The sequence below is a fragment of the Rhipicephalus microplus genome, unplaced genomic scaffold (assembly GCF_043290135.1).
Source record: "Rhipicephalus microplus isolate Deutch F79 unplaced genomic scaffold, USDA_Rmic scaffold_632, whole genome shotgun sequence".
Taxonomy (NCBI): Eukaryota; Metazoa; Arthropoda; class Arachnida; order Ixodida; family Ixodidae; genus Rhipicephalus; species Rhipicephalus microplus.
Genome location: NW_027465190.1, coordinates 25,001 through 37,586, shown reverse-complemented (window position 1 = coordinate 37,586; position 12,586 = coordinate 25,001). Strand labels below are relative to the sequence as shown.

The following is a 12,586-nucleotide window of genomic DNA, read 5'->3' as shown; positions in this document are numbered from 1 at the left end:
ATCGCACAAGCTTTTTTCGCATCCACGGTTTGCCACCGCACACCAAAATGCCGATCCGGCTGCCTACTTTAGCCAACAGGTGGAGCCAGGCGCGCCGTACTTGCGCGGCACTTCCCACGTCCACCGAAGTCGGTGCCAAGGACCACTTTCGGCGCCGGAGCCGCGTACGAGCCTACTCGAGGCGGAAGAACGAAGCCAGCAAGGGCCTGGCCGCAAGTGCGTTCAATTGTCGGGACGTCCAAGTCCCTCGTTCTTCCGTGCTTCCTCTTTCGGCAAGTCGTTGCGGCACCTTCCCAAAGCGCGCAGACCCGCTAATCGCGACGAGCGCGACGTGGCCGTGCCGCCTTTCCCTCGGCAGCAAGCAAAACGCCTGGCAACGTCGACGCTCCCCTAACCGCGATCTCGCACCGTGTTTCGTGTGGCGAATTCAAAAGCCGGCCGGCGCTGCTGCAACCATTACGGTCGGTACGCATACGCCGCGGAGGGCGGGACGGTCATCGGAGCGTGCGGTTCCTCCATCGAGTACTGCGCACCTCGGCCGTCGCATCGCCGTGCCATGACCGGCCGCGCGTCAACGCGAACCGGTTGCCAGCGAGATCCCTCGCCTGCAAGAACCGACCGGCAGCCTCCGTCACCCGAGGACGCGGAGGCGCTTGCCGCGGACGGCGGGACGGTAATGCACTGGTGCACAGCGGACCCGTCACATCGCCAGTTCCTTGGACCGACCGCCGACGCTTGTGCCGTTCCTCTCGTACTTGGCAGTCGCCGCGCGATTGTCGGGTCTCGTTCTTGCACGCTCGAACGGTCGGGAGGGCACTCGGCTGGCGTTTCGGGAACGCGCAGCCTCGCCTTTCTACCGACGTAACCACGACTCGCCGTTCGCGCTCCGCCGCTCCTGTTTACAGTACTAGGCGGTCCCGCAGCGGTCGGGTCGCGCATTTCGAGCGCTTCGAGCCACGGTGCAGTGGCGGGTCGAAAGCCGACCTATGAGTGCGTTGCGCGTTTGTACCCGCGTCCGCCACCTGGCCGACCGTCCAAGGTCGCGGTGTTGGCGTCCGCTGGGCGCAACAATTTGTCACGGGGTGCCGCTCCACATTCAGGCAGCCCCGTGGGGAAAAGCCGACCCCGCGTCCAAACGGGGTCAGCGGCAGAAAGTGTCGGGCGCAGACGCAGCTGAGGCGCTCACCCTTCACAATCCGTTAATGATCCTTCCGCAGGTTCACCTACGGAAACCTTGTTACGACTTTTACTTCCTCTAAATGATCAAGTTTGGTCATCTTTTCAACAGACCGGCGCAACCGAAAGGCCGCGCCGGACATCGGTCCGAAGACCTCACTAAATCATTCAATCGGTAGTAGCGACGGGCGGTGTGTACAAAGGGCAGGGACGTAATCAACGCGAGCTTATGACTCGCGCTTACTGGGAATTCCTCGTTCAAGGGGAACAATTGCAAGCCCCTATCCCAATCACGAAAGAAGTTCCACGGGTTACCCAGTCTTTTCAGACAGGGATAAAGACACGCTGCTTCCTTCAGTGTAGCGCGCGTGCGGCCCCGGACATCTAAGGGCATCACAGACCTGTTATTGCTCTGTTTCGTGCGGCTAGGAGCCGCTTGTCCCTCTAAGAAGGTTGTAAGGTGCTGGGAACCCCGCACCTATTTAATAGGCTAGAGTCTCGTTCGTTATCGGAATTAACCAGACAAATCGCTCCACCAACTAAGAACGGCCATGCACCACCATCCACCGAATCAAGAAAGAGCTCTCAATCTGTCAATCCTCCCAGTGTCCGGGCCGGGTAAGTTTTCCCGTGTTGAGTCAAATTAAGCCGCAGGCTCCACTCCTGGTGGTGCCCTTCCGTCAATTCCTTTAAGTTTCAGCTTTGCAACCATACTTCCCCCGGAACCCAAATACTTTGGTTTCCCGGAAGCTGCCCGCCGAGTCATTTGAGTAACTCAGGCGGATCGCTGGTTGGCATCGTTTATGGTCAGAACTAGGGCGGTATCTGATCGCCTTCGAACCTCTGACTTTCGTTCTTGATCAATGAAAACATTCTTGGCAAATGCTTTCGCAGTAGTTCGTCTTGCGACGGTCCAAGAATTTCACCTCTAGCGCCGCAATACGAATGCCCCCGTCCGTCCCTCTTAATCATTACCTCGTATTCCAAAAACCAACAGAACAGAAACGAGGTCTTGTTCTATTATTCCATGCAAGTTTATTCAGGCGACTCGCCTGCGTTGAGCACTCTAATTTTTTCAAAGTAAAAGCACCGGCCATCTCGAGGCACACAATGAAGTGCACCAAGAAAGAACCGGCATGATGTTCAGTCCGAGCCGTCGCATCGGGTAGATGCACTACTCGTCTGGAACTGAGATCCAACTACGAGCTTTTTAACCGCAGCAGCTTTAGTATACGCTATTGGAGCTGGAATTACCGCGGCTGCTGGCACCAGACTTGCCCTCCAATTGATCCTCGTTAAAGGATTTAGAGTGTACTCATTTCAATTACGGGGCCTCAAAAGAGTCCCGTATTGTTATTTTTCGTCACTACCTCCCCGTGCCGGGAGTGGGTAATTTGCGCGCCTGCTGCCTTCCTTGGATGTGGTAGCCGTTTCTCAGGCTCCCTCTCCGGAATCGAACCCTGATTCTCCGTTACCCGTAACAACCATGGTAAGCAAGTAACCTACCATCGAAAGTTGATAAGGCAGACACTTGAAAGAAACGTCGCCGGCTCGTGGCCATGCGATCAGCACAAAGTTATCCAGAGTCACCACACAATACGGGCCGAAACCCGATCGATCTTGGTCTAATAAAAGCACCCGTTACCCAAAGGGCTCCAGGCTCACTGCATGTATTAGCTCTAGAATTGCCACAGTTATCCAAGTAGGAAGAAACGATCTAAGGAACCATAACTGATTTAATGAGCCATTCGCGGTTTCGCCTTATTTCGGCATGTACTTAGACATGCATGGCTTAATCTTTGAGACAAGCATATGATTACTGGCAGGATCAACCAGGTAATCGTTCGACTGCGCGTCCGTCCTCGCCTTCGGCGGGCCGGACGCAGTCTGTGTGCGGCGGAGGCCACCTTCAGGCGCCCCAACACGCTTATTTTGCACTCCGAGATGACGGCGTTCGAGCTCGCTACGGCACAACCTTCCCGAAAGACGAGTGGGAGCCGTGCGGCAAGAAGCACGTTCATGCTCGCTCTTTTTCGTTGCATCGACTCGGTCGCGCCGTGCGGGTTGCCCAAGCCCGCTGCACTGTCGGTGGACCGGCCGGAACTAGCAACGGAGCCGAGACTGCAAAGCCGCCAGACGACGGGTCACGCCCGCGTCTTCGGCGCTTTCGCATCTGAATCGCCCGAGGACGACACGGAACACACCTCGATATCGTGGTAAAACGGCACCGTCCGACAACCAGCCCCTAACGCATCAAGCGGATGAGGCTGCAGACGACTGCCGTGGATTCCCCTGGAGCAGACCCGAGGACACGCTTGACGAGGCCGAAGCCCGCCGCATATCAGACACCCGGTCGCTTTCGCGTACGCCGCTCACGAGAACCCCCACATAATAGCAGCGATAAGTACCCAGACCTCCTTGGGCACTAATACGAGCGTACTCGAGAAAATTTCACCGCGGGTGTGCCCCGAAACGTGTGGCACGTTGAGCGTGCCACAAGTCTACGTCGCTCTCAAACCCGCCGAGGTCGTAGAATTTGCGACCCTACTCACGAAATTCCCACCGAGGATACGGCCGCAAACGTACCGCACCTTGGGTAGGCCACGAGTTTGTGCAACACTACGCTGACGGCACAGCACCGAGGTCGTGCGCGCACGCACGGGAAAATTCCGCCGCGGTTTCTGCCGAAAACGTGAGGCACCACGACTCTCCGCAAGTTCGCGTCGACTGCGAAAGACCGAAGTCGTGAACGACGTGTCCGCTACTCGCCGCCGACACGCTGGACACCAAACGTACAACGACTCGACGGCGTCGTAGAGGCCCACGACGCGGTTTTCCTTAACGACGTCTCGGCGTGGCACCGACAGGTTAGAACGGCCGACCAACGTTCCCTGTCCGCCGTTCGGCTCAGTCGAAGGGCTCGGCGACTTCGGCAACGCTGCGAAGCCGCACGGTGACGCACGCCATGTCCCCATTTTTTTTTTTTTTTTCTTTCTGCGTCTGCCGGGGTGCCCCTATAATAGCAGCGATAAGCACCCAGACCGCCGTGGGTCGCTCGCCCCGGCTGACGTGGTTTTTCGTACTCCTGCGGCGGTCGCCGTCAAGCACGTCCAAATACGCTACTTTCGTGGGCGCATTCACGCTCTTTCGCTTCGCCGGAGTGCCAGCACTCACTCTGCCAAAAACGGCGAACATCCGAGCGGCGGTTCCCACTTTTGCGTCGGCGTCGCAAACCCCGCCCCGGCAGACGAGGTTTGCCGTACTCGTGCGACGGTGGCCGGCGGGCACGTCGAAAGACGCCGATATCGTGCGCGAATTGGCGCACCTTGGCTTCACCGGAGTGCCGCCACTGACTCCTCCAAAAACGGCGAAGATCCGAGCGGCGCTTCCCACTTTCGCATCGGCGTCCCGAACTCCGCCCCGGCTGACGCGGTTTACCGTACTCGTGCGACGGTCGCCGGCGAGCACGTGGAAAGACGCCGATATCGTGCCCGAATCGGCTCCGTTCGGCTTCGCCGGAGTGCCAGCACTGGCTCGGCGAAAGACGACGAACATCCGAGCGACGGTTCTCACTATTGCGTACGCGTCGCAAACCCCGCCCCGGCAGACGCACTTTGCCGTACTCGTGCGACGGTCGCCGGCGAGCACGTAGAAAGACGCCGATATCGTGCCGGAATCGGCCCCGTTTGGCTTCGCCGGAGTGCCAGCACTCACTCGGCCACAAACGGCGAACATCCGAGCGGCGGTTCCCACTTAGCCGTCGGCGTCCCGAACTCCGCCCCGGCAGACGCGGTTGCCGAGCTCGTGCGACTAGCGACCGCGAAGCCGTCTCGCGACGCCGCTTTCGTGCGCGGCTCCCACTGCGACCTGGGTCACCCGAGGTCGACGAGCAAGAAAGAATGTCGAAAAAAAATTTTTTTTTTTTTTGCGTCTGCCGGGGTGCCCCTATAATAGCAGCGATAAGCACCCAGACCGCCATGGGTCGCTCGCCCCGGCTGACGTGGTTTTTCGTTTTCCTGCGGTGGTCGTCGTCAAGCACGTCCAAACACGCCACTTTCGTGGGCGCATTCGCGCTCTTTCGCTTCGCCGGAGTGCCAGCACTCACTCTGCCAAAAACGGCGAACATCCTAGTGGCGGTTCCCACTTTTGCGTCGGCGTCGCCAACCCCGCCCCGGCATACGCGGTTTGCCGTACTCGTGCGGCGGTGGCCGGCGGGCACGTCGAAAGACACCGATATCGTGCGCGAGTCGATGCTTCTTGGTCTCGCAGGAGGGCCGCCACTCACTCCTGCAAAAACGGCGAAGATCCGAGCGGCGCTTCCCACTTTTTCGTCGGCATCGCAAACCTCGCCCCGGCAGACGCGCTTTGCCGTACTCGTGCGACGGTCGCCGGCGAGCACGTCGAAATACGCCGATATCGTGCCCGAATCGGCCCCGTTTCGCTTCGCCGGAGTGCCAGCACTCACTCGGCCAAAAACGGCGAACATCCGAGCAGCGGTACCCACTTAGCCGTCGGCATCCCGAACTCCGCGCCGGCTGACGCGGTTGCCGAGCTCGTGCGACTAGCGACCGCGAACGCGTCTCGCGACGCCGCTTTCGTGCGCGGCTCCCATTGCGACCTGGGTTACCCGAGCTCGACCAGCAAAAAAGAAGGTCGAAAAAAAATTTTTTTTTTCTGCGTCTGCCGGGGTGCCCCTATAATAGCAGCGATAAGCACCCAGACCGCCGTGGGTCGCTCGCCCCGGCTGACGTGGTTTTTCGTACTCCTGCAGCGGTCGCCGTCAAGCACGTCCAAATACGCCACTTTCGTGGGCGCTTTCGCGCTCTTTCGCGTCGCCGGTGTGCCAGCACTCACTCTGCCAAAAACGGCGAACATCCTAGTGGCGGTTCCCACTTTTGCGTCGGCGTCGCCAACCCCGCCCCGGCATACGCGGTTTGCCGTACTCGTGCGGCGGTGGCCGGCGGGCACGTCGAAAGACACCGATATCGTGCGCGAGTCGATGCTTCTTGGTCTCGCAGGAGGGCCGCCACTCACTCCTGCAAAAACGGCGAAGATCCGAGCGGCGCTTCCCACTTTTTCGTCGGCATCGCAAACCTCGCCCCGGCAGACGCGCTTTGCCGTACTCGTGCGACGGTCGCCGGCGAGCACGTCGAAATACGCCGATATCGTGCCCGAATCGGCCCCGTTTCGCTTCGCCGGAGTGCCAGCACTCACTCGGCCAAAAACGGCGAACATCCGAGCAGCGGTACCCACTTAGCCGTCGGCATCCCGAACTCCGCGCCGGCTGACGCGGTTGCCGAGCTCGTGCGACTAGCGACCGCGAACGCGTCTCGCGACGCCGCTTTCGTGCGCGGCTCCCATTGCGACCTGGGTTACCCGAGCTCGACCAGCAAAAAAGAAGGTCGAAAAAAAATTTTTTTTTTCTGCGTCTGCCGGGGTGCCCCTATAATAGCAGCGATAAGCACCCAGACCGCCGTGGGTCGCTCGCCCCGGCTGACGTGGTTTTTCGTACTCCTGCAGCGGTCGCCGTCAAGCACGTCCAAATACGCCACTTTCGTGGGCGCTTTCGCGCTCTTTCGCGTCGCCGGTGTGCCAGCACTCACTCTGCCAAAAACGGCCAACATCCGAGCGGCGGTTCCCACTTTTGCGTCGGCGTCGTAAACCCCGCCCCGGCAGACGCGGTTTGCCCTACTCGTTCGACGGTCGCCGGCGAGCGCGTCGAAAGACGCCGATATCGTGCGCTAATTGGCGCTCCTTGGCTTCTCCGGAGTGCCGCCACTCACTCCTCCAAAAACGGCGAAGATCCGAGCGGCGTTCTCCACTTTCGCATCGGCGTCCCGAACTCCGCCCGGGCTGACGCGGTTTACCGTACTCGTGCGACGGTCGCCGCCGGGCACGTCGAAAGACGCCGATATCGTGCCGTAATCGGCCCCGTTTGGCTTCGCCCGAGTGCCAGCACTCACTCGGCCAAAAACGGCGAACATCCGAGCAGCGTTTCCCACTTTCGCATCGGCGTCCCGAAGCCCGCCCCGGCAGACGCGGTTTGCCCTACTCGAGCGACGGTCGCCGGCGATCACGTCGAAAGGCGCCGAATTCGTGCACGAATCGATGCTTCTTGGTCTCGCAGGAGGGCCGCCACTCACTCCTGCAAAAACGGCGAAGATCCGAGTTGCGCTTCCCACTTTTTCGTCGGCGTCCCGAACTACGCCCCGGCTGACGCGGTTTACCGTACTCGTGCGACGGTCGCCGGCGGGCACTTCAAAATACGCCGATTTCGTGGGCGCATTCACGCTGTTTCGCTTCCCCGGAGTGCCAACACTCACTCTGCCGAAAGCGGCGATCATCCGAGCGGCGGTTCCCACTTTTGCGTCGGCTTCGCAAACGGCGCCCCGGCAGACGCGCTCGTGCGACGTACTCGTGCGACGGTCGCCGGCGAGCACGTCGAAAGACGCCGATATCGTGCTCGAATCGACCCCGTTTCGCTTCGCCGGAGTGCTGCCAGTCACGGCGCAGAGAACGGCGAACAAGTGTTTTTTTTTTTTTTTCCTAGAATTTGTGTTATAGAAGGCACATTTGATATCGGACGATAATTTTCAACTTTATCACGCGCACCGATTTTCGTGTAGAGGTTTGCAAGTTTATGGGAATTTCTCCACTTGGAATAATGCGATTTAGTAGTACTACGAGAACTTCATGGATGTACTCAAGGGTACGGGGCAAGTCAGTTACGTCAACACCTGCAGATTTTTTACACTTCAAACTGAAAATTGTTGGTTGTGAGTCCTCGTGTGATATTAAAGGCCGATTCGCTAACACATAGAACAAAGAAAGAAAGGAAGAAAAAACGCCCGCGCTCGCTCAAGAAACCTGGGTTCGCAACAAGTGGCAACAACAAGCAACCGAGCGAGTGCGCCAAAACCCGTGGCGGCCGAACAAACGCGAAGTCCCAACCGCGTCAGCCGGGGCGGCACGGGACAGGAAAAATCACTTCAGCCGGGGCGGCGGGGCACCGAATAAACCTCGTCACCTCGTCGCAGGATAAAAGAGGAAACAAAAAGTCTAAACAGCGTCTGCTGGAGCGAATGCGTAATAAAACAACAACAACAACAAAAAAAAAACACCCGCGCTCAAGAAGTCTGCAATCCTCACAAAAGGCGACTGTGACCGAGCAGCGTCAGCCGGGGCCGTGCGGAAACGGAAAAACCGCGACTACCGGGGCGTCGAGGCACCGAAAAATCCACTTCAGCCGCGGCGAAAAAAAAAACAAAAAGAAAGACGGAGGGGGGGGGGGGAACCACGTCTGCCGGGGCGAAGGAAAAAAAAAACGCGTCTGCCGGGGCGAGCCCGGGTGCGGCACCACCGGGAAAACTGTGGCAAACAGACATGGCGATCGAGTGAGTGGGCCGCCAGCCAGGCTCAGCCAAAAAGTGCAAAGTCCGAACTGCGTCAGCCGGGGCGGCAAAAACCGCGTCAGCCGGGGCGGCGCAAAAAACCGCGTCTGCCGGGGCGGCACGAAACCGCGTCAGCCGGGGCGGGGCGAAAACTGCGTCAGCCGGGGCGAAAAGAAAAAAAAAACGCGTCTGCCGGGGCAAGCCCGGGTGCGGCACCACCGGGAAAACTGTGGCAAACAGACATGGCGATCGAGTGAGTGGGCCGCCAGCCAGGCACAGCCGAAAAGTGCAAAGTCCGAACCGTGTCAGCCGGGGCGACGCAAAAACCGCGTCAGCCGGGGCGGCGCGAAAACCGCGTCAGCCGGGGCGGCACGAAACCGCGTCAGCCGGGGCGGCGCGAAAACTGCGTCAGCCGGGGCGGCGCGAAAACCTCGTCAGCCGGGGCGAGCGAAAAGGGGGGGGGGGGGAACCACGTCTGCCGGGGCGAAAGAAAAAAAAAACGCGTCTGCCGGGGCGAGCCCGGGTGCGGCACCACCGGGAAGACTGTGGCAAACAGACATGGCGATCGAGTGAGTGGGCCGCCAGCCAGGCTCAGCCCAAAAAGTGCCAAGTCCGAACTGCGTCAGCCGGGGCGGCAAAAACCGCGTCAGCCGGGGCGGCGCGAAAACCGCGTCTGCCGGGGCGGCGCGAAAACTGCGTCAGCCGGGGCGAGCCCGGGTGCGGCACCACCGGGAAAACTGTGGCTAACAGACATGGCGATCGAGTGAGTGGGCCACCAGCCAGGCTCAGCCAAAAAGTGCCAAGTCCGAACTGCGTCAGCCGGGGCGGCAAAAACCGCGTCAGCCGGGGCGGCGCAAAAAAACCGCGTCTGCCGGGGCGGCACGAAACCGCGTCAGCCGGGGCGGCGCGAAAACTGCGTCAGCCGGGGCGAGCCCGGGTGCGGCACCACCGGGAAAACTGTGGCAAACAGACATGGCGATCGAGTGAGTGGGCCGCCAGCCAGGCACAGCCGAAAAGTGCTAAGTCCGAACTGCGTCTGCCGGGGCGGCACGAAACCGCGTCAGCCGGGGCGGCGCGAAAACCGCGTCTGCCGGGGCGGCACGAAACCGCGTCAGCCGGGGCGGCGCGAAAACTGCGTCAGCCGGGGCGAGCCCGGGTGCGGCACCACCGGGAAAACTGTGGCAAACAGACATGGCGATCGAGTGAGTGGGCCGCCAGCCAGGCACAGCCGAAAAGTGCTAAGTCCGAACTGCGTCAGCCGGGGCGGCAAAAACCGCGTCAGCCGGGGCGGCGCAAAAAACCGCGTCTGCCGGGGCGGCACGAAACCGCGTCAGCCGGGGCGGCGCGAAAACTGCGTCAGCCGGGGCGAAAGAAAAAAAAAAAAACGCGTCTGCCGGGGCGAGCCCGGGTGCGGCACCACCGGGAAAACTGTGGCAAACAGACATGGCGATCGAGTGAGTGGGCCGCCAGCCAGGCACAGCCGAAAAGTGCTAAGTCCGAACTGCGTCTGCCGGGGCGGCACGAAACCGCGTCAGCCGGGGCGGCGCGAAAACCGCGTCTGCCGGGGCGGCACGAAACCGCGTCAGCCGGGGCGGCGCGAAAACTGCGTCAGCCGGGGCGAGCCCGGGTGCGGCACCACCGGGAAAACTGTGGCAAACAGACATGGCGATCGAGTGAGTGGGCCGCCAGCCAGGCACAGCCGAAAAGTGCTAAGTCCGAACTGCGTCTGCCGGGGCGGCACGAAACCGCGTCAGCCGGGGCGGCGCGAAAACCGCGTCTGCCGGGGCGGCACGAAACCGCGTCAGCCGGGGCGGCGCGAAAACTGCGTCAGCCGGGGCGAGCCCGGGTGCGGCACCACCGGGAAAACTGTGGCAAACAGACATGGCGATCGAGTGAGTGGGCCGCCAGCCAGGCACAGCCGAAAAGTGCAAAGTCCGAACCGTGTCAGCCGGGGCGACGCAAAAACCGCGTCAGCCGGGGCGGCGCGAAAACCGCGTCAGCCGGGGCGGCACGAAACCGCGTCAGCCGGGGCGGCGCGAAAACTGCGTCAGCCGGGGCGGCGCGAAAACCTCGTCAGCCGGGGCGAGCGAAAAGGGGGGGGGGGGGAACCACGTCTGCCGGGGCGAAAGAAAAAAAAAACGCGTCTGCCGGGGCGAGCCCGGGTGCGGCACCACCGGGAAGACTGTGGCAAACAGACATGGCGATCGAGTGAGTGGGCCGCCAGCCAGGCTCAGCCCAAAAAGTGCCAAGTCCGAACTGCGTCAGCCGGGGCGGCAAAAACCGCGTCAGCCGGGGCGGCGCGAAAACCGCGTCTGCCGGGGCGGCGCGAAAACTGCGTCAGCCGGGGCGAGCCCGGGTGCGGCACCACCGGGAAAACTGTGGCTAACAGACATGGCGATCGAGTGAGTGGGCCACCAGCCAGGCTCAGCCAAAAAGTGCCAAGTCCGAACTGCGTCAGCCGGGGCGGCAAAAACCGCGTCAGCCGGGGCGGTGCAAAAAAACCGCGTCTGCCGGGGCGGCACGAAACCGCGTCAGCCGGGGCGGCGCGAAAACTGCGTCAGCCGGGGCGAAAGAAAAAAAAAAACGCGTCTGCCGGGGCGAGCCCGGGTGCGGCACCACCGGGAAAACTGTGGCAAACAGACATGGCGATCGAGTGAGTGGGCCGCCAGCCAGGCACAGCCGAAAAGTGCTAAGTCCGAACTGCGTCTGCCGGGGCGGCACGAAACCGCGTCAGCCGGGGCGGCGCGAAAACCGCGTCTGCCGGGGCGGCACGAAACCGCGTCAGCCGGGGCGGCGCGAAAACTGCGTCAGCCGGGGCGAGCCCGGGTGCGGCACCACCGGGAAAACTGTGGCAAACAGACATGGCGATCGAGTGAGTGGGCCGCCAGCCAGGCACAGCCGAAAAGTGCTAAGTCCGAACTGCGTCTGCCGGGGCGGCACGAAACCGCGTCAGCCGGGGCGGCGCGAAAACCGCGTCTGCCGGGGCGGCACGAAACCGCGTCAGCCGGGGCGGCGCGAAAACTGCGTCAGCCGGGGCGAGCCCGGGTGCGGCACCACCGGGAAAACTGTGGCAAACAGACATGGCGATCGAGTGAGTGGGCCGCCAGCCAGGCACAGCCGAAAAGTGCTAAGTCCGAACTGCGTCAGCCGGGGCGGCAAAAACCGCGTCAGCCGGGGCGGCGCAAAAAACCGCGTCTGCCGGGGCGGCACGAAACCGCGTCAGCCGGGGCGGCGCGAAAACTGCGTCAGCCGGGGCGAAAGAAAAAAAAAAACGCGTCTGCCGGGGCGAGCCCGGGTGCGGCACCACCGGGAAAACTGTGGCAAACAGACATGGCGATCGAGTGAGTGGGCCGCCAGCCAGGCACAGCCGAAAAGTGCTAAGTCCGAACTGCGTCTGCCGGGGCGGCACGAAACCGCGTCAGCCGGGGCGGCGCGAAAACCGCGTCTGCCGGGGCGGCACGAAACCGCGTCAGCCGGGGCGGCGCGAAAACTGCGTCAGCCGGGGCGAGCCCGGGTGCGGCACCACCGGGAAAACTGTGGCAAACAGACATGGCGATTGAGTGAGTGGGCCGCCAGCCAGGCACAGCCGAAAAGTGCTAAGTCCGAACTGCGTCTGCCGGGGCGGCACGAAACCGCGTCAGCCGGGGCGGCGCGAAAACCGCGTCTGCCGGGGCGGCACGAAACCGCGTCAGCCGGGGCGGCGCGAAAACTGCGTCAGCCGGGGCGAGCCCGGGTGCGGCACCACCGGGAAAACTGTGGCAAACAGACATGGCGATCGAGTGAGTGGGCCGCCAGCCAGGCACAGCCGAAAAGTGCTAAGTCCGAACTGCGTCTGCCGGGGCGGCACGAAACCGCGTCAGCCGGGGCGGCGCGAAAACCGCGTCTGCCGGGGCGGCACGAAACCGCGTCAGCCGGGGCGGCGCGAAAACTGCGTCAGCCGGGGCGAGCCCGGGTGCGGCACCACCGGGAAAACTGTGGCAAACAGACATGGCGATCGAGTGAGTGGGCCGCCAGCCAGG

The 12,586-nt window shown here is 62.1% G+C and overlaps 1 non-coding gene across 1 annotated transcript; it reads right to left on the bottom strand.

The window, feature by feature from the left end:
* Positions 1–1,200: 1,200 nt before the first annotated feature.
* On the bottom strand, positions 1,201–3,015 carry LOC142795355 (small subunit ribosomal RNA). The gene has a single exon (XR_012892969.1). It is a non-coding gene; the product is annotated as a small subunit ribosomal RNA (ribosomal RNA).
* Between the last annotated feature and the right edge of the window lie 9,571 nt (positions 3,016–12,586).